This window comes from Triturus cristatus, chromosome 1_1 (assembly GCF_964204655.1).
Source record: "Triturus cristatus chromosome 1_1, aTriCri1.1, whole genome shotgun sequence".
NCBI lineage: Eukaryota > Metazoa > Chordata > Amphibia > Caudata > Salamandridae > Triturus > Triturus cristatus.
Genome location: NC_140579.1, coordinates 466,427,925 through 466,447,642, shown reverse-complemented (window position 1 = coordinate 466,447,642; position 19,718 = coordinate 466,427,925). Strand labels below are relative to the sequence as shown.

At 46.4% G+C, this 19,718-nt stretch overlaps 1 protein-coding gene across 3 annotated transcripts in view; it reads right to left on the bottom strand.

Moving 5' to 3' along the window:
- The window catches only part of LOC146870432 (E3 ubiquitin-protein ligase TRIM39-like), a 438,014-nt gene that overhangs the window by 78,447 nt on the left and 339,849 nt on the right, over nucleotides 1-19,718 (bottom strand). Inside the window, exon 1 of one of the 3 annotated variants that reach the window (XR_014977829.1) lies at nucleotides 3,303-4,530. The exons of the other annotated variants lie outside the window; for them this stretch is intronic. The gene's annotated coding sequence lies outside the window, so the exon portion shown is untranslated. Of the gene's footprint in view, nucleotides 1-3,302; nucleotides 4,531-19,718 lie in introns of those variants that run through there. 3 annotated transcript variants of the gene reach the window in all.

Genomic DNA, 19,718 nt, shown 5'->3' with positions numbered 1-19,718 from the left:
GTGTAACTGTGCCTGCTTTGGCGCTAGGTGGCTACATTTAGCGCCACACCACTAAGGGGAAGGCAGGGGTGTGCTGTATTCTTGTGAAAATGGCACATCCCTGTGATTGGAAACTGTCGGAGCATGGTGTTAGCTTTCTTGGCTTAACTCCGCGTATGACAGTTTCCTTGTAAATATGCCCCTAGGACTTGACAGGAGCAATGCAGCCAAAAATTCTCCCTTGTTAACGGTTTAATTTCTAGACAGTTTTTCTACCTCTCCCCTATTATAGAATGAGTCACCTTGGTGAAACCCACTGCCCACCTTTCCAAAACTGTACTTTGAGCCAGCTTTTCAGAGGGACCCAAAGCTAAATCCGATAGGCGCAAGGCAGATATAATGCAAGGGATTGAACATGACCTATAGAGATCGATTCTTTAAAAAAACAAAAAAACAATGCAGGATCTTATTGTGCACTTTCTTGGGGGGATTTAGTCAGCTTTAACACATCATTCATGCTGTGCACCCTATAAAAATAATTCCAGCTGACTCACATTACATATGAAATCTGGACATATTGTGTAAAATAGGCAAAATAGTATTTAAGCAGGGCTAAGCCACCTTCCTCTATGTCTCTGTACAAAGTGCTAATCTTGCGGTTTTATTTTGCCAAATAAAAGATAATATCAGAGATTCAATTTCTTTCAAAATATCGGAATTCACCACACAAGGTAGTGCAGCAAAGAGAAAGTTAAACAGGAGTAAAATAGATTTTTTTCTCCAATTCCCCCTTCCCCATTCCATTGCGCAAACTCCACTTTAACTTTCCATACTACTGGGACAAAATTCTAATACCCAAATAATGCTTCGGTTTGCGCATTCACACAGGTGGCAATATCCGGAAGCAGAATTTCAGCCTAACTTTCACATAAAATGGCCTTGGTTTTCTTTTAATTAATTCTATAACCTCCAAACCACTGATACATAGAAAAAATCTCAAACACTCTTTCCTGCGTAATCTTCCTAGTAGCTAGCAGCAACATTGTAGCATCCGCATGTAGCTTTATTTTATCCATCTGTGGTACTGGGGGTAGAACCTCAGCATCTTTCCATATTGTGATTACCAATGGTTTGATGAAGAAGGAAAAAAGGACCATCGCCAGAAGACAGCCCTGCCAAGTTCCTGGCAATATTCACACTATTTTCCATACTCTGACGCGTTAATGATAATCTTTACCTCTGCTCTCACACATTTTCTCTATCAACCTCATGATCTAACAGTGTATATTAAATAAGCTTGGGCAAAGCACTACGCTACGCTCGCGTAGTTTGGGAAGTTTGCAGTACTTCGCTCTACGCAAATTGCACGTAGCACAGTGCAAACACGTGTAGCATAGTGCAGCGGTCATTTTTTGCTTGCTCGCGGTCCTCAACGTCACGTTGGCGACCGCGAGCAAGCAAAATGACATCCCGGCGAGACTTTTTCCTCGTTCGCGATCAGCAACATCAAGTTGGTGATCGCTAGCGTGGAAAATAAACCTCCCGGCAAGCTTCTCAACGCGGGAAGGTCAGGTTTCTCATTGTGAGTGGTCGCGTATGTTCGCGACCGCTCACGACGAGAAACTACCAGTCCGCGTTGAGAAAGCTGCCGCTCGAGTAGAAATCTACTCGAGCGGCAGAAAACGATCGCTTGCACTGTGCAAGATGCAGTTTGCACTGATTGCACAGTGCTGACAGTGCAAAGCTACGCGAAGTGCGAAGTGCACTTCGTGTAGCTACGCGTAGCGCTACTTCGCAAACTACACCCAGGGTTAATATTAAATCCCCCCAGAAGATAAAAAAGAGTCTGCCAGACAACTCGGTCAAAGCCTTTTCGGCATCCATTAGAAGGATCACAGCAGAAACATGATTAACAAATAATTAATCAAGCACTTCCACTAAATAATGGGTATGTGTTCCCAGCTGATACCCCGAAATAAAACCATTCTGATCCTGGTGGATCATTTTAGCTGCTATCCCTTTAAATCTATTTGCTAGCAATTTCATAATTATTTTGTGTTCTGAATTTATTGGTCGATATGAGCATGGATCCTCTGCATCCTTTCCTAAAGAAACCAACCACAAAACATGAACTAAAAGAGGGTGGGAAAAGACCTCTTCTGATATAGAGTTAGTAAAACGTCTTAAAAAATTCTTTATAGAATTCCAATGGAAAACCATTGGGCCACAGACCTTGCCATTTGGCAAGCTATTAACTGCCTCAACCATTTCTTCCTTGGAAAAGGGGTTGATCACGTTTTGCCTATCTTCCACCGAAAGTGTGGGTATATCTAGCCCCCCCCCAGAAATATTTACAGTTTCACCTTATCAACTACCTGAGTTGAATTGTAAACCTGGTTCTAATGTTAAAGAAAGATTTCATTCATCTTTACCTCTTCTTACTGGGTAACCATGTTGCAGAACATTTTAAAATATGTCTAGTATTCTTGGCTGCTTGCTCAGGGGCCAGCCAAGCCATAAACTTCCCGGCATAATTAATCTCCTTGTAAATATCCTGACTGTAAGCCATATTAGTTATTTAACACTTTGCATAGCAATAGTCATTCAACGTGCACGTAGCTCTATCAATCCCTCTTCTATACTTCTCCGAATATTGCCGGGAAGATTGATCTTGTGTTTCTTGCACAAGTTTCTCCAGGGCCATTTTTTTCTCTTTAGCATTTCCATTAGTAGCCTCATCTTTAGATATCAGCTGTCCCCGCAGAGAAGCTTTTAAAGCATTGCAGACAATGTTTGGTGGAGCAGACCCGTGAAATCTCTCGGATCTCATCCTTACAAACTCTAACTCATCCCTCCACCTGTTGATAGATTTTATTAAAACCCACCTCTCAACTTGGGGTTTTCGCCTCTTAACCAAAATCTCCAACTCACGAGTTGCGTGATCCGAGAACCCAAAAATAAAAAATCTCCACCTATGAAAATCAAACCGGGCCTTGCAATAAAGCTTGGAATAACTCTTTATATAGGCAGTGTTATCCTCTCTACAGGGGCATAAAGGTTACTAAAAGTAATCCGCACTGAGGAGACAGAGCAGTTAACTCAACACCAACAGCCCTGCCTGTTGCTCGCCCAGTCATGAACTTCCACATTCAAATGTTGAGCAATAAAATCGGAGGCTCCGCAGTGGATCACCAAGGTGGCTGAGAAGCCTCTATAACCCATTTCTTAAACATTTCGAACTTCGCTAGCCTGTCTGATGGGACATTGGTTTCCTGTAATCAGTTAATCAATCAATCAGGGGTTGGAATAGCATGGATACTCACCCGTGTTGGTCTTAATGCGCTGGAGAGGGGAGGCTGCTGATCCATCTTGGCGAGTGGATTCAGTCAAAGAGCTAGGTCTTGAGATTTTTCCTGAATTGGGTCAGCAATGGGGATTGCACGAGGTGAAGGGGCAGGGTGTTGAAGTTCTTGGTGGCGAGGCAAGGATCTTCCTCCGGTTCTGGTCTTGTAGATCAGTGGGACGTAGGCCAGGGCAAGTTGTGTGGAGCAAAGTTGTCTGGCAGGTACGTGGAACTTTAGGTAGTGGTTCAGATATGCTGGTCCTATGTGGAGAGCTTTGTAGGCATGTGTGAGGAGCTTGAAAGTGACTCTCTTGAGGACTGTGAGCCATTGCAATTGCCAAAGGTGTTCTGACTGTGACGTTTTGATCGTTCTGTAGTTTTTTAAGCTGTATCTGGGTGGCGCCGGCGTAGAACGCATTGCTGTAGTCAAGTCTGCTGGTGATGAGTTCACAGGTGACCATCTTTCTGGGTCCGGTGGGGATCCTTTTGAATTTCTTTCAAAGCAGGCTGAGTGTGTGGAAGAAGGATAAGGATACAGCATTGATCTGGCCACTGTGAGCGAGGAGTCCAATATGATGCAGTGGTTTCGTGTGTGATCCGTGGGGGTAGGTGGGGTTCCCAGTGCGATGGGCCACCGGGAGTTGTCCCAGGCTGAGGGAGCGGGTCCCAGGATGAGTACTTCGGTGTTGTCCGAGTTGAGCTTGAGGCAGCTATCTTTCATCCAAGTGGCAAAGGCCTTCACCCCGCTGTGAAAGTTGATTCTGGCAGCTGTGAGTTCATTAGTGAGGGAAAGGATCAGCTGGGTGATGTCGACGTAGAAGACAATGTTGAGTCCGTGGCCGCGATGGGCCGTTCAGATGTTGAAAAGGGTGGGGCTTGGGGAGGAGTCCTGGGGCACTACGCAGCTGATCTCTGTAGACTTTTAGAGGAACGGAGGTATCCTGACTCGCTGTGGTCAGCTGGTAAGGAAGGAGTGGATCCAGACCAGGGCAGCAACTCAGATGCCGGCATGGTTGAGTCTCGTGATTAGGGTGCAGTGGGAGATGGTGTCGAAGGCAGTCAAGAGGTCCAGTAGGATGAGGGCTGTGGTTTTGCCTTGGTCGAGGAGGGAGTGGATGTCATCTGTGGCAGCAAGGAGTGCGGTCTTGGTGCTGTGGTTGCTTTGGAAACCAGATTGGGAGATGTTCAGGACACGGTTCTCTTCTATGAACTCGGAGAGTTGGGGGTTGATGGCGTTCTCAATGACCTTGGCGGAGATGGGAGGAGGGAGATGGGTCTGAAGTTCTTGACGTCTGTCAGGTCGGCGGATGGCTTTTTCAGCAAGGGGTTGATCTCGGCGTGTTTCCAGTGGTTGGGGAAGGGGGCGGTTTCGATGGAGCAGTTGATGGTACGGTGAAGCTCACGGGGGAGGGGGGTGGCTGGTCTATGGAAGATTTGGTACGGACAAGGATCCAATGGGGCTCCAAGGTGGATGCTCTTCATGGTTTTGAGTGTGTCATCTGTGGTGAGCGGAGTACAGTTGAGCAGAATCCGTTGGAGTGCAGCGTGGTTGCATGCCATGGTGACGGGCGTTGTGGTATAGTTTGGGTGTTGAAGCTGTCATAGATCTGCCTGATCTTGGGTGGAAGAAGGTGCTGAGTTTGTTGCAGAGGCCATGGGAGGGTGAGACATCTGTAGTCTTGCTTTTGAGTCTGTCGAAAGTCCTTGACAATGGTGAAGAGTTCTTTGCTGATGTGCGTGTTTGCATTGATTCTGTCCTGGAAGCAGTTTTCTTTGTGGTTTTCAGGAGGAAGTGGTGTGCATTGACGGCAGTTTTGAAGGTTGCATAGGGTTATGGGGTTTTGTTGTTCATTCATCTCTTCTTGAGTCACCTGCAGATATGTCTGGACTTGTGGAGAGCTGGAGTGAATCAGCTGCTTTCTTGGAGTGTTGCTTGCCGGGTGCCTTCTTTAGGGGTGCCAGAGTGTCGGCGCTGTTAGAGATCCATCGCTGAAGGTTGTGTGCTGAGGTTTTGGCATCTGCTGATATCAGCGTTGTAGTAGTTCTCAGGAAGGCAGTGGGATGTTCTTCCATGGCCTTATTGCAGCTACGAAGGGGGGGGGTAGTGGTTTTTTGGAGGGAGTGTTTAATACGAAGTGCATGCAGTGGTGGTCAGTCCAGAGGAGTTTGGTGGTGTGGCTGTAGGTGATGTTTCCACTGATGGAGAAGATGGGGTCAAGCGTATGTCCGGCTATGTGGGTCAGAGCAGTGACTAGCTGCTTGGGTCTGATGTTGGAGAGGTTCTCCAGAAGGGAGGTGGTTTTCTGGTCACTGGGGTTGCCCAGGTGGAAGTTGAGGTCGCCGAGAAGGATGCAAGAACCTGGGGTGCGATGAGGTCTACGATGGCGTCAGTGAAGGGCAAGTGGTGGCCGGGAGGCCTGTAGACTAGGGTGCTGGTGAGCGTGGTGTTGGGCTTGGTTTGGATCTAGAAATGAAGGTGTTCCATGGTTGTTGTTGGGTCGTTCAAGTGAGTGGTCAGGCAGAGTGTGTTCTTTTGACAATGGCGATGCCTCCTCCTGGTTGGTTGGTCGGCACGGTCCTTGCAGGTGATTTTGTAGCCGTTGGGTATGGCGTTGGTGATGTCCGGACCAGACCTGAGGGGTTGGTCCAGGTTTCCATGAGGAAGTCGATGTCAGGAGAGGTGGCGTCGAGGAGGTCCCAGATTTCTGTGGCGTGCTTGTGGAGGTTACGCGTGTTGAGGAGGATGCAGATGAGCTGGTCAGGTGTGCTGTTGGTCAGCTGGGTGGCGAGAGGAGCAGGTACCAAGCGAAGCTGTGCAGGGAAGAGAGCAGTACTATGGATTACGCTCCTCTATACTGGCTTCAATAGCACACATTTTCTTCCTATTATTTAGCCAATTAGTATTAAATGAAATATTCTTCAATATATTCTTTTGAGTCCCTACCTCCCTCCTATTTCTGCCAGTAAACATATACACTAAAAGTGTAAAATATACATTAAAGTGTCTCATTATGCTGAAGTGATGCCTGATGCTCAGTCAACAACTCATATATCTTTATATGAGTTATGCTGTTTCCCAACCTCTTCAGAAAGTGCTTAAGCATGCCGAAAAGTGCTAGAAGCTGCCATAAAGTACCACAGTGCATCATGAACTTGTAAAACAGTTCCATAACTTGCAAGAAAAACACCCACGTCCTCAAATACTCTACTACCTTAAAGTGTTTTAAAGTGCTGAAGTACATAATTTACTTGAAGGCAATTAATCAAGGAACTTGCTTACAACGAAGACAACATTTACAACGGAGTCATCAGCTTACAACGAAGACAACATTTACAACGGAGTCATCACATCGCAGTTCCTTTACAACGCAGTCGTTACAACAATCGCGTTGTTAGAATGTGATGTCTTCACAACGCAAGTCATTAGATCGACTTGCTGTAGGGGGCGCTCTAACATAAGGAATAAGGCAAATGCTACTTACCAGTATGCATTTGTTCTTGGCATGTAGAGCTGCAGATCTACACACTGTGCATAGATCGCCATCTGGTATTGGGCCCGGATGTTTGCAGTTGATTTTCCTCTTGGAAAGTCTTTGGAAGTCACGAGGTATGCGACTCCTCCTTTGGATCGTATTGCGCATGGGCTTTGGCTCCATCCTCAGATTGTTTTTCGCCAGCAGGGAAATGATGGAGCGTAGTAATAAATAGTGAAGATGCCCATGTGTGTTGTATCTAAATAAGATAAACTAGAACAGATCAAGGTAGCCGGGGAGGCGGGTGGGCGTGTGTAGATCTGCAGCTCTACATGCCAAGAACAGATGCATACTGGTAAGTAGCATTTGCCGTTGGAGGCATATGAGCTGCAGATTACACACTGTGCATAGATTATATAGCAGTACCCATCCTTAGCGGCGACCACCAGTATCTGTTGCAGTGGTTTGAAACCATGTTTTGAGTACAGCCTGGCCCACACTAGCCTGTTGCTTAGTTTGCACATGTACACAATAGTGGTTAGTGAAAGTGTGCGGTGTTGACCATGTAGCTGCTTTGCAGATGATCATCTAGGGGGATGTTCCCTAAGAATGCCATGGAAGCCCCTATCTTACGTGTAGAGTGGGCTTTAGGGGGAACAGATAGCGTTCATTTTGCTTTGTGGTAGCAAATCTGAATGCACTTGACAATCCACCTAGCTATCCCAGATTTGGAGATGGGGTTGCCTTTATGTGGTGGTGAGAAGGAAACTAACAGTTGTTTGGTCTTACGAAAGGATTGTGTTCTTTCGATGTAGTAGAGTAAGGCTCGTTTGACATCTAATGTGTGGAAGAGCTCTTTCTGCAACGGTCTGTGGTTGCGAGAAGAATACGGGTAGTTCCAGAGATTGGTTTAGGTGAAAGGGAGAAATGACTTTAGGGAGTTAGTACGGAGAACAACCTTGTTATGGTGCATTTGCAGAAAAGGTTCTTGAATGGTGAGTGCTTGTATCTCACTGACCCTTCTGAGGGAAGTGATGGCTACAAGAAAAGCAGTTTTCCATGTTAGGAATTGAAGGTCAAATTTGTGTAGACGTTCAAAGGGAGGCCCATTAGTCTGGTGAGAACGATGTTTAGGTTCCTCACTGGTGAGGGTGGCACTCTGGGGGGGGATTATTCTTTTGGGGCCTTCCATGAAGGCTTTTATGGCAGGTACTCTAAAGAATGATAGATGTTGCCTGTTTTGTAGATAAGCTGCTATGGCTGCCAGGTGCAGTCTAATAGACGTGTAGGCTAGATTGCATCTTTGTAGGTGTAGTAGATAGCCTATGATGTGTTGAATGGACACATCTAGGGGATTGAAGTTATTGTTGTGACAATAGACCACAAAACATTTCCACTTGGCTGCGTAGCAAGCTCTAGTGGTAGGTCGCCTAGCTTTTCTAATGACGTTCAAACAGTCAGGAGGAAGATTTAGATAACCGAATTCTAGGATTTCAGGAGCCAGATCACAAGGTTGAGGTGAGCTGGGTCCGGGTGCCTGATCTCTCCATGGTTCTGGGTTAAGAGGCGTTGAGAGAGGTGTAACTTTTGGTGTGGTACTACCGATAGTTCCAGCAGTGTGGTGTACCACGGTTGTCTGGCCCAAGTTGGAGCTACTAGTATGAGCTAGAGGGAGTGCTGTTGTAGTTTGCGTACCACTAATGGAATGAGTGGGAGAGGTGGAAAAGCGTACGCAAATTTGCCTTACCAATTCATCCATATCGCATTGCCTTTGGACAATGGGTGTGGATATCTGACGGCGAAGCTTGGGCATTTGGTGTTTTGTGGGTGGCGAAGAGGTCTATCTGCGGATGCCCCCACATTTGAAAGTATGGGTGAAGAACTTGTGGATGGAGTTCCCACTCGTGAATTTGCTGTGTTTGTCTGCTCAGCAGATCTGCCATAGTGTTTTGGACTCCTGGGACATGTTGGGCTAGAAGAAAGATTTTTTGGGGTATGGACCATCTCCATATGCTCTGTGCTAGCTGAGAGAGCTGCGGAGAGTGTGTGCCGCCCTGTTTCTGTATATAGTACATGGCTGTCATGTTGTCGGTGCGGAGTAAGACGGCCTTGCCTGAGACATGAGTTTGAAAGGCTTTTAGTGCTAAGAATATGGCTAGTAGCTCCAGATAGTTGATGTGGAGTAACTTTTGCTGAGGTGTCCACCTGCCCTGCATGGTGTGATGTAATAGGTGAGCTCCCCAGCCAGAGAGCGATGCGTCTGCTGTCAGTACTATCTGAGGGACCGGGTCCAGGAACGGTCGCCCTTTGGAAAGTTTTGTGGTGGTCCACCACTGCAGAGAGCGATGGGCCCGACCGTCTACCAACACCAGATCTGTTAATTGACCCTGGGCCTGGTTCTATTGGCGCGCTAAGCACTCTTGGAGAGGACGCATCTGGGGTCTTGCGTGGGGTACTATGAATATGCAAGAGGCCATCATTCCTATTAGTTGCATGAACACTCTAGCTGGAAGAGAGTGTTCTGGCTGAAATTTGGCACGGAGAGCATGAATGCTTGCTATCCTGGCCGGACTGGGGTAGGCTAGCGCTTTTGCGGTGTCTATGGTGGCACAGAGGTATAGCTTTACGTGGCATGGTTGCAGATGGGACCTCATGTGATTTATTGTGAAGCCCAGGTCGTGAAGTAATTGGATAGTGGCTTGGGTGTGTTGCACACATTGGTTGTATGAGCTGGCTTTTATGAGCCAGTCGTCTAGGTATGGGAAGACATGAATGTGTTTCCGTCGCAGGTGTGCTGCCACTACCGCTAGGCACTTGGTAAACACCCGTGGTGCTGTGGTGACTCCGAAGGGGAGCACTTTGAATTGGTAGTGTTGGCCGTCCACTACAAATCTGAGAAACTTCCTGTGAGCGTTGTGAACAGGAATGTGAAAGTAGGCGTCTTTGAGGTCTAATGTGGCCAGGAAGTCGTTTTGGGAGAGCAGTGGAAGTACTTGCTGGAGTGTGACCATGTGGAAATGGTCTGAGTGTATATATTGATTTAGGGGTCTGAGGTCTAGGATAGGCCTTAGAGTGTCGTCCCTTTTTGTTATGAGAAAATATAGGGAGTAAACTCCCATATTTTGTTGATTGGCAGGCACTGGTTCTATCGCACCCTTTTGTAGGAGGGAGATTACTTCCTGCTATAGTAATGTTAAATGTTCCTGTGACATGGGGCGTTGTTTGTGTGGAATGTTGGGGGGGGGTAGATGTCAGTTCGAGGCAGTACCCTGACCGAATTATTTGAATTACCCATTTGTCTGAGGTGATAGTAGTCCAGACAGGAAGGAAATTTTGGAGTCTGCCCCTGACCGGAGTGGGATGGTCTGGGGGGAGTGGAGGGAAGTAATTGGGTAGGGGTAGAGGCAGAGCGGGAGGTGTTTGTCTTGCCTCTGCCTTTGTTATTGTTGCCCCTGTAGCCGCCTCTTTGGTAACCCCTTGTAAAGGTGGATTGGGTAGGGGCTTTGTAGGAAGTGGAAACAGTGTCAGAGGAGTAGCCTCTGGATGTGCTTCGAAAGGAAGAGCAGAGAAAAGAGCGCCTGGGAGGGTGCGATTGTAAGGCTCCCATAGATTTCACCGTATCAGTGTCTTTCTTCATTTTTTCCGGGGCCTCATCTACTTTTGGTCCGGACAGATATTCCTGGTGAAAAGGGTGGTTCAGGATGGAAGCTTGCACCTCTGGTTTGAAACCTGAAATCCTTAGCCAGGCATGTCGACGGAGGAGGATGCTGGTATTAATTGCCCTAGAGGCGGTGTCAGCTGCATCTAGGGCACAGCGGATGGAGGTATTGGTGATGATTTTGCCCTCCCGAATTAACTAATTTGCTCTATTTTTATATTTGTCAGGGAGGTGTTGCATTATGGCTTCTAGTTCGTCATAATGTGCCCTGTCGTATCTTGCCAGAAGCGCTTGTGTATTTGCAATGCGCCATATGTTGGCAGCTTGGGATGCAGTGCGCTTGCCCGATGCGTCCAAGAGTTTTGACTCAAACATTAATTTACTATTCCAACACTTTCCCTATTCCTAAGTCCAGCAAGCTCCCGTCGATCTAATGACTTGCGTTGTAAAGGTATCGCATTCTAACAACACGGTCGTTGTAACAACCGCATAGTAAAGGAACGCGATTATGAGTAACGGGCCTATACTGCTTTCTTTCTCAATGACGTATTGTCCCTGATTTAACTACTGCTCATTTTATACTGTCAAGTTTTGTTACGCCACTGACTAATAATGACACAGTGCGAATGCCATGCTCAGAGGAGAGAGCGTAGCTATGAATCGAAATAGAGCAGCGGCCCAGGATTCAAGGCAAACAGCAAAAAGCAATGCTCTCTACCTGGTGTGGCTATATGGTGTCCCTAAGGTTGTTGCATTCCTCATTCACAAGATATACGTCTCCGTGCTCGCTTCTCCAGGTCCAGCTTCCTCCAGCTTGAAAAAAACATATCAAGACCTGGAGCTGCTCTGACTTTCTACCGACTTAGGGCCCGGTTCACAAAGGTAAAGTTAGACTAAAAGTTTAACTTTAAACCTCAAATCTTAGTTTAGACTTTAAGTCTAACTGTACACCTGAAGTTTAAGTTTAGACCTGAAGTCTAAGGGACCGATTCACAAAGGTAAAGTTAGACCAAAAGTCTAACTTTAAACCTCAAATCTGAGTTTAGACTTTAAATCTAACTGTACACCTGAAGTTTAAGTTTAGACCTGAAGTCTAAGGGACCAATTCACAAAGGTAAAGTTAGACCAAAAGTCTAACTTTAAACCTCAAATCTGAGTTTAGACTTTAAATCTAACTGTACACCTGAAGTTTAAGTTTAGACCTGAAGTCTAAGGGACCGATTCACAAAGGTGAAGTTAGACCAAAAGTCTAACTTTACTACTTTTTGGTTTTCACAAAAGTAAGTTACTATGGGTAACTTTACTACTAGCTACTAGTAGTGAAGTTACTACTAGTAGATTTCTGTGAATTATGGTGAATATTAAATTATTATAGTTGTTCATTTGTACATTTTGCATTCATAGTTCTCACTAAAATATTTTTTGGAGCTTCACACGAATTCCACTCAACATGTTTTGCTCCTGTTGGCACACAGGCTTGGGCTTTCTCAAGGCTAAAACTACATTATCTGTAGGGCCGTGGAGGGCCGCAAATTAAGAGTCCAGCATGTAAAGTTGATGGAGTGTGCTTTGAAATGTACCATAAAAAATCCTTGTCTTCCTTCAAATATAATAGCATCAAAAATGACCAAAAGGCACTGTGCTCTTTAAAAACTTGCACACTGTACGTGTTCAAATATTTGGGAAAAACGCACCTATTGTGAACAGCTTTAATGTTTGCTCATAACTGAGGGCCATGTCCCTCTAAATATATACTTCTTGCTACAGGCCTGGCGAGTAGGAGGGTTTCCCAATTTGAGAGTTTCAGGCACAAAGTCACTAAAGTTCCTGATTATGATGCCACAGAAGCTTGGAAACTTAAACTGGGATAAATGTTTTACTGCATACCGGGACAGTGAAATACCACTTAAAGAGATCATAAAGCATCCAAAGACGCTATATCAATCAAAAGACCATCACACTCACCTTTTTGTTTTTCTTTCTGGAGATTGTCTGTGTACACAAAAACACATTAATACAAGCTCACTAGAATTTGTTTTTATATAAGATCCATCTTTTATTGCTCAGTTTAGAAACTTACCTATTGCGTAAATTAAATCACCTAGCGCTGAAAATATAGAGAAGAATAATTGAATCTTGTTTTAAGGATGTGCAAATAATTTCTACATTGCCTACTGGTGAAACGAGACAGATAAAGGAAAACTTGGAAAGAGTAGTAATAACTACGTTTGAGAATTTTCTCAATATTTTTAAATATTTGTATTAGTTTAAGCAAAATAAAATGTCTGAACTGTGATAGTCATAAAATATTTCTGTTCACATAGTCATAGATATTCTACGTGTTTCAATCTATCTAGCACATTCGTTATAATGTTATAAAAATGCCTCAATCATTGGCATGGTATTTTGAAATATACAACATCAAGTTGCCTTGCACTATAACAGTAAGAGAACTGTAAAATAGCAATAAATTCATTTTCAATGCAGATTGTAAAAAGGCTATGTTACAGACAATATATTCAAAAATTTGTAAACCTACTATCATTTGGAAATTCATTTTTTTGACATGTCTGTTCTGAATGCAAATGATACGTTATGAATTTCAAAATGGACATTTCTGAAGATTTTCAAGCTGGAGTCAAAAAATCTAATTTGAAGGAAATCCCTTTGTGTGTGTCTTGGGGGATATTCACAATTTATCTCCACCTTAATGCATCAAAAGTGGAGATAGATTAATCACCCGATTCACAAGCCGGTGCAAACTGCAGACATCGCCAGTATTCCAGCAATAACTGCCTCAAAATTCATCTCCACGGTGGAAACCACCAACTAACTCTAATGAGATGCAGAATAGGCGTTCCCATGCAAAAACACACAAAAAAACCACAACACCACTTTCACAACGAACTGCAAGATCTGAGAAGCGAACCAAAAACAGGCGATAAGCCGCGGTAGCACCAGGGATTTAACACCTGCCTTTTGCTGGTGCTAAGCAGGATGACTACCCACAGCATGAGAGGGAGCCCAGCCAAGAGCCACACCTGAAGACCCACAGATGCCATGGAGACAATGATCATGCAGCTCCGATGCCCATGAGGGTCACAACACCCATCGCCACCACCCCGAGCCCCCTCCCCACCCCCGCCTCCCTCCTCCCGGACATAAGCCACAGAAAGCACATGATGACGCACATTGCCAAAAAAATGACACAGCACTGAAGTAACAACCCAAAAGTTTATTGAAATACAAAACAAAACACCAATGCGGAAGACTCCTGTTGGTTCCGTCAGGGACAATCGCGACGTCACAGCCTGGAAAATGAAGCACAAAATCAGGACGTGTGTCATGCGCACATCAAAGGAGCGAGACACAGAGGAACAGAGAAGGAAAGAAAGCCAGAGAGAGAAAGAGAGAGAGAAGGAAAGGAAGGGAGAGAGAGACACCGCTGCCCCTCCGCACCTATGCCACACTGTTTACCTGCTGCCACCGGTGTGTCCACCAGTGGGCACACCACGTGCCTGTGCAAGCTCCAGGCCCCGGTCCCACCACCATGGCATGGTCCACATCATGCGGACCCGCACCGCGGCCCAGCAGGTCCCAGACATGACGCTGAGTCCTGAGTCATCAATGGCGGAGACCACATCAGTGCACACGTCATCTTTGCAGACTCCACACCCGCTCAGCTATTTCGGTGCCACTAAACCTGTGCAACCCCAGTCAGGCCCACATGGTGGTAGGCCCGTGACGGCCGCAAGGCTTCAGGTGCCACTAACCCTGTGCAGCCCCAGTCAGCGCCAGGTGGTGGTAGCCCCGTGACGGTCGCAAGGCTTCGGGTGCTACAGACCCTGTGCACAACAAATCATGGGCCCTATATGATTGAGAACCGTGGAGCGTCCGTCATCCAGTCACCACCGGCAGAGGGGAATGTGACGTTGTCGGCCCCTTATGTTTGTATGGCCTGTGACGCCTGTGCCGGATGGGTGTAGTGTGTGCAAAACTGCCCTCAAGGAGTGGCCGTGACATGCTGACAACTAGACCAGTGACCTGCACACCACCAGCGAGTACGCCTGCGACAGGTAGCAATGTGTGCCCCCCCTCGGAGCATAAGAGGAGTGGTCTGGCCTAGAGTACGCCGGACAAGCGCAGGGGTTGCAACAATGACTCAGTGGCTCTGGCCGTGGTTCAGTCCATGTCCGGACAATGAAGTGATTAATGTGTGTGTCCCTGTTGTAGTGTCGACGGCACCCGGAACACAATAGGCAATGTAGCACACTGTGACTGGCATCCCACTAGATGTGCATCATTGACGCAAGGGAAATCACTGTGCCTACATTCATCCACACATTCATACATGAATGATGAAAGACCTGACACAACAGTGCGTTACTGGATGTTTATTGCACATCCAGTGGAGTTTTGCAGCTGGAGCGGTACAGGGCCATGCCAAGCACACTACACAATATGGGCCCATGGAGGGCCAGCCAGAATCCATCCGGGGATGAGAAGTACTGCGTAAGAGGAAGGGAATAGTCTGCAGTCTCGTCGCCGTGTCATTGGTCATCAAACAGGATATGGCAGTCCATGTCGCGGTCCAAGGTGAGTGCAGCCGAGTGTATCGGGGGTCAGTGGCAGGTCATGGTGCCATGTGCAGCACCAAGCAGAAACAGGCCAGGTGGCGGAAATGAATGCTAGTGCCTCCTTCTGATCACAAACCCAACCACGTCCTGTTCCACGAATGTGTGCTCTGCCCCACCTGTGGATGTTGCAGTACCAGCTGCGGCACTGTGTGCTACTGACACATCAGGGGCGGGAGGAGGATTGTCGGCTGCACTGTGTGGCAGTGACACATCAGGTGCCGGAGGAAGAATGTTTGATGCACAGTGAGGCACTGACACACCAGGGGGCGGAGATGTGCATGGTGTGGGGGCAGCAGCATTAATCAGCGCCAGGCCTTGTGGCAGCAATGCCATGATGAGGCTCTGTAGGGCATGGTAGATCCCAGCTACATTTCGCTGATGTGCAGCGGTCGCTGCCATCCTTTCTGCCTCCATCCGCACCATGTCCTCCATGAGCCTCCGCATGTGTGCTCTCCACGTCATGACTCCAGCGATGTCAGTCAGGACTCGTTGGAGACCATGGAGCGAGCCTAGACACCCATGGAACGAGTCCAGTTCGGTAGCCATGTTGTGGAATCCCACCGCACCTGCTCAGCCGTCTCCCTCTGGCCCTCCAGCAAACGGCGTTGGAAGGCCATGTGTTGTTCCTGGGGGTCTTGGAAGACTGACGGGGCTGTGGGTGCCTCCTGCTGGGTGGTTTGGGTAGTGGGTGGGGTCTCCTCGATGCAGCTGGGTTGCCCTGATCCTGGAGGTGACTTGCGGATGATGTCAATGATGTCTAGGAGGGATTGGGTGTCGATGCTGGGGGTTTCCTCCTCGTCATCAGTGAAGAGTGGCTGGGACTGCTCTGCAGGAGGTGTTGATGGTGCCCCTGCAATGTGAAGGGGAGATGGTGTATTACAATGTGTCCACATGTATGTACCCGCATGGTATATGTTGACATTCAGACAGCATTGCACTGTACATTGTGACAGTCTGTAGATCAGGGCCATGACCCAGAGTCATTGTGAGTGTGTACTGTGCTCTGCTTGATTGTGCCTGTGTGCCATTGTGGCCATCTCCGCCCGCCCCCCCCAGTACCTGGTGGTCACTCACCCTGTTGGGGTTGTGTTGTGTCCTGTCGAGCAGTGTCCGGTCCCCCGACTCCGGCCACAATCTCCACACTGATGACTGTCGACACCAGCTCCTCCATGTCATCCAGCACGAGCTGTGGCGCTGGGTCCCCACCTCCAGTCTGCATTGCGGCCTTCTGGTTGGCTGAGAGTTTATCCTTGGTCTTGCACTTGATGTCATTCCATCGCCTCTTGACTTCGTCCATTGACCTTTTGTGCTCCCCGATGGCATTCACCTTGTCCACGATGTCCCGCCATATTCCATTTTTGGTGCCCAATGACTCATTGGAGGTGATGAACAGTTGTTGATGGTGTTCCATCACCTCCGTGACTAGGATCCTGTTCTCCTGCGGACTGAACTTCGTCTTCCTCTTCTCCTTGTCCTTACCCTTCCCTGTCCCTGAGGTCCAGGGATGGTCATCCAGGGTGCTTGTGGGGTTGCGCTCGTCCTCTGCACCTGCTCCGGCTGCCTCCATGGTGCATGGGTGTTGGTTAGTTTGTGTTTGAGTGTTTTTTCAACTTTGATAGTGATTTTTCCCGCCTGCCATGTGTGTATTGCAGGCCTGGCGCTGCTTATCACTGATTTCCTCATCGCGCTTTGGCCCATCGCAGGTTTTTTCACGTTGAGGTTTGTGTTTTTATCTCCTTTGAGGTGGTTGTATCGCGAACATTGGCCGCGGTTTCGGCAGACTATCGCATGGTACCGCCTTGTTGTGAATTTCACATTGAGACGGGGTTATTTTCCCGCGATAGGCTGCGATGTGTAAAGTTGCATTAGCATTTTTTGGTGATGTTTAGCACACGTTCTTGTGAATATACCCCTTGGTGTTTTGTGTGAAGAGTGGTCAATACCTTGCTCATTGTGTAGGGGACTTCTGTTTTTTTATAAAGGAGACAGAGTCCGGCTAATAGTCCCTCTTTAAAGCAAATATAGTTCCAAACATCATCTTTAGCAAATGATGCGAGACAAGCAGTAACAATCTTTAGACAAGTTGTTTAACAGAAGTACTCTACTTTGACTAGATTTGTCCTTGCCCTCACACCTCTTATAATGACATTTCACATACCTTTTTACTTCCGGAGAGTGTCTGAAACAGAGATGGGCAATTGTGTTACTTGTGCATATTTTATACTCTATTGTTCATTTTCAAAGGTAAAGTTTCAAGAGTTATTTTACACTTCAATATTATGACAACTATGTTCGAGTTTCTCTGAATTCAAGCTATTCACAAACATTATGGGTATGATGTTAAAAAGGATGAGATTGAAAATGTTCCACCATAATGAACATTTGACAGAACAAATGAATTTGCATTTCAAACATTACAGACCTAAAGTGTGTGCACCATCTCAGGGGCTGTGAAAACACATTGTGCACAAACTCAACTTACATGATGCATGCATAAAAATAAAATTAAACATTTTTCGCAATATTATGAAAGGCTGAGAGCTATAAATGACATAAATAACACAGAAAATGAAGTAATGGTCCTCAGAAATCCAATAATTGCTGCCCTTCTCACATTCTTGATTCTAAATAGAGTCACCAAGGCCAACACATTAAAAATGAAAACAATAGTTGTCTTTGTTTATGTTTTGTTACTGTGGACAGGGCTATTTCTCATAATCCCATGCAGGTCGCTGCCAACAACATTCTATTTATGTCTTGAAGCATTTCCACATCCTGGGCTAATCCAATCAGAACAGCAAAAGGATTAATGTCTATGAAAGCTCTAGGCTAAGACAGGAAGAAGAAGTTTTTTTTTTATTTGTATGACCAACACTCTATGTGTCCCTTCAGAGGTGTCTTACAGAATCACAATCAGGTATAGTCTCTAAGGGATCTAAAGATAATATGAGTCCCATTTTACCACTTTTAGTCACAACCAAAAGACCATCCCTTCCCGTAGATCTGCCATCTCATTCTTCTTTTTTCTTCTTATATATCCCATAACATAGATGATACTTAGGTCCACTCCCATCAGCAGCAATAAGGTATTACGTTTAGCTCAATCCTATATTCCTCAGATGTGCCTATATTTCTCAGATGTGTCTATTGGGAAGTCCTCTAAGATTTCAGAGGTTTCTCGATAAAGGGAGGTATATGGGTGCTGCTCAGCCCCAACCCTTGTAGAAATCCCACACTAAAGCCCAGATTTACAGCACAGCACCTAATAATGCTGCTTTGCAAGAGAGGGACAGCATCATGTCTACAGAGTTATGGCAGTCTCTTCCCCTCTCTTTACCGATGGTGCACAATCAGGGTGCTGACCGTCATGCACACAACTTTGTGCCATAGTGCAAGGGTGTGTACGTGAGTCTAGCAAAGGCTTCTTTTGAACTGTAGGGTACCATTCCAGTAGAAAATACTATGCTTAGACTAACTTTTAAACATGTCGCCCATTCGATGTGAGCTGTACAGTAAGACACACACGCAAAGTGGGAAGCATTAGGTGAAGTAAAAGCATTTCTCCTTGTTAAACACCTGCTTCAAAGTGGTGTACTTTATTACGCAAAACCCTGTCTTCTAATATTAGTCAGTAGGGTTTTGCGTAAAAAGCATGGATGATTGCATGGGAACACCAATGTACCACCCTTGTAACACCCCCTTTAAGGTAAGTAACGTAAAGCAGCCCTTAGTGCTGCTTTGTGTTACTTTTAGGCAAAAACGTTTTGTTTTGAAAAATAAATAACACAAAATAACATTTTGCTCTGGTCTGCGTCAATTTTGTGGCACAAACACAGCATAAAATGTTTGTAAATCTGGGCCTAAGATACTATTGTGCTGACTTGAAGTATAAAAAAATGCTACAAATAAAGTGGCATAAAAATGTAAATCCTGTGCTACTAGGCATAACATAAGGATAGCTAATAAGCACACAGGCCCTGATTCACAAAGGGCCTCTATACTTATGGCAGAGCTCCCGCAGCAGTGGTAGGAACTTTGAATTGCAGTCACTCATTGTCGATATCCCGCCATGAGTGTGGGGCCCTTTCCAGGACTGCGAGGTCACTGCCATGAATGCGGAGGACCTTTGTGAATCGGCTCCACAAACATTATCCAATACCCAAAGCAAGAAGTCAGATTTGGGTTTCTGATTATACCATCCTAGATGTGGGATGTTGCCATATCATTACAATACCTGATACATTCTCCTGGGATATATCACGGCCTGTCCTCTACCTCAGAGTCACATGGGTCAAATTTCTTACACCAAGGTGCAAAGACTTAGGGCTTGACTTTGAGTTTAGCTGTCTAAAGGACCGCCAAACCCACAGTGCCGGTGCGGCAACTGCAACACCAGTGGTCCAACTGCCGTATTCTAAATACAGTGGTCCGACTGCCATAGGATTGCAGCAACTGCCAGGGATCTGTGATCCCTGTTGCTGGCACGGCGGTCATATGCTCGCAGTATGCTGGCTGTGCTCCTGCAGCACCACCAAGCATATTACTAATGTCTTCACCGCTACACTTCTCATGGCGGTGAGCCCACCATGAAAAGTGTGGCAGTGAGGAAGCAAATGGGGCCCTACAGG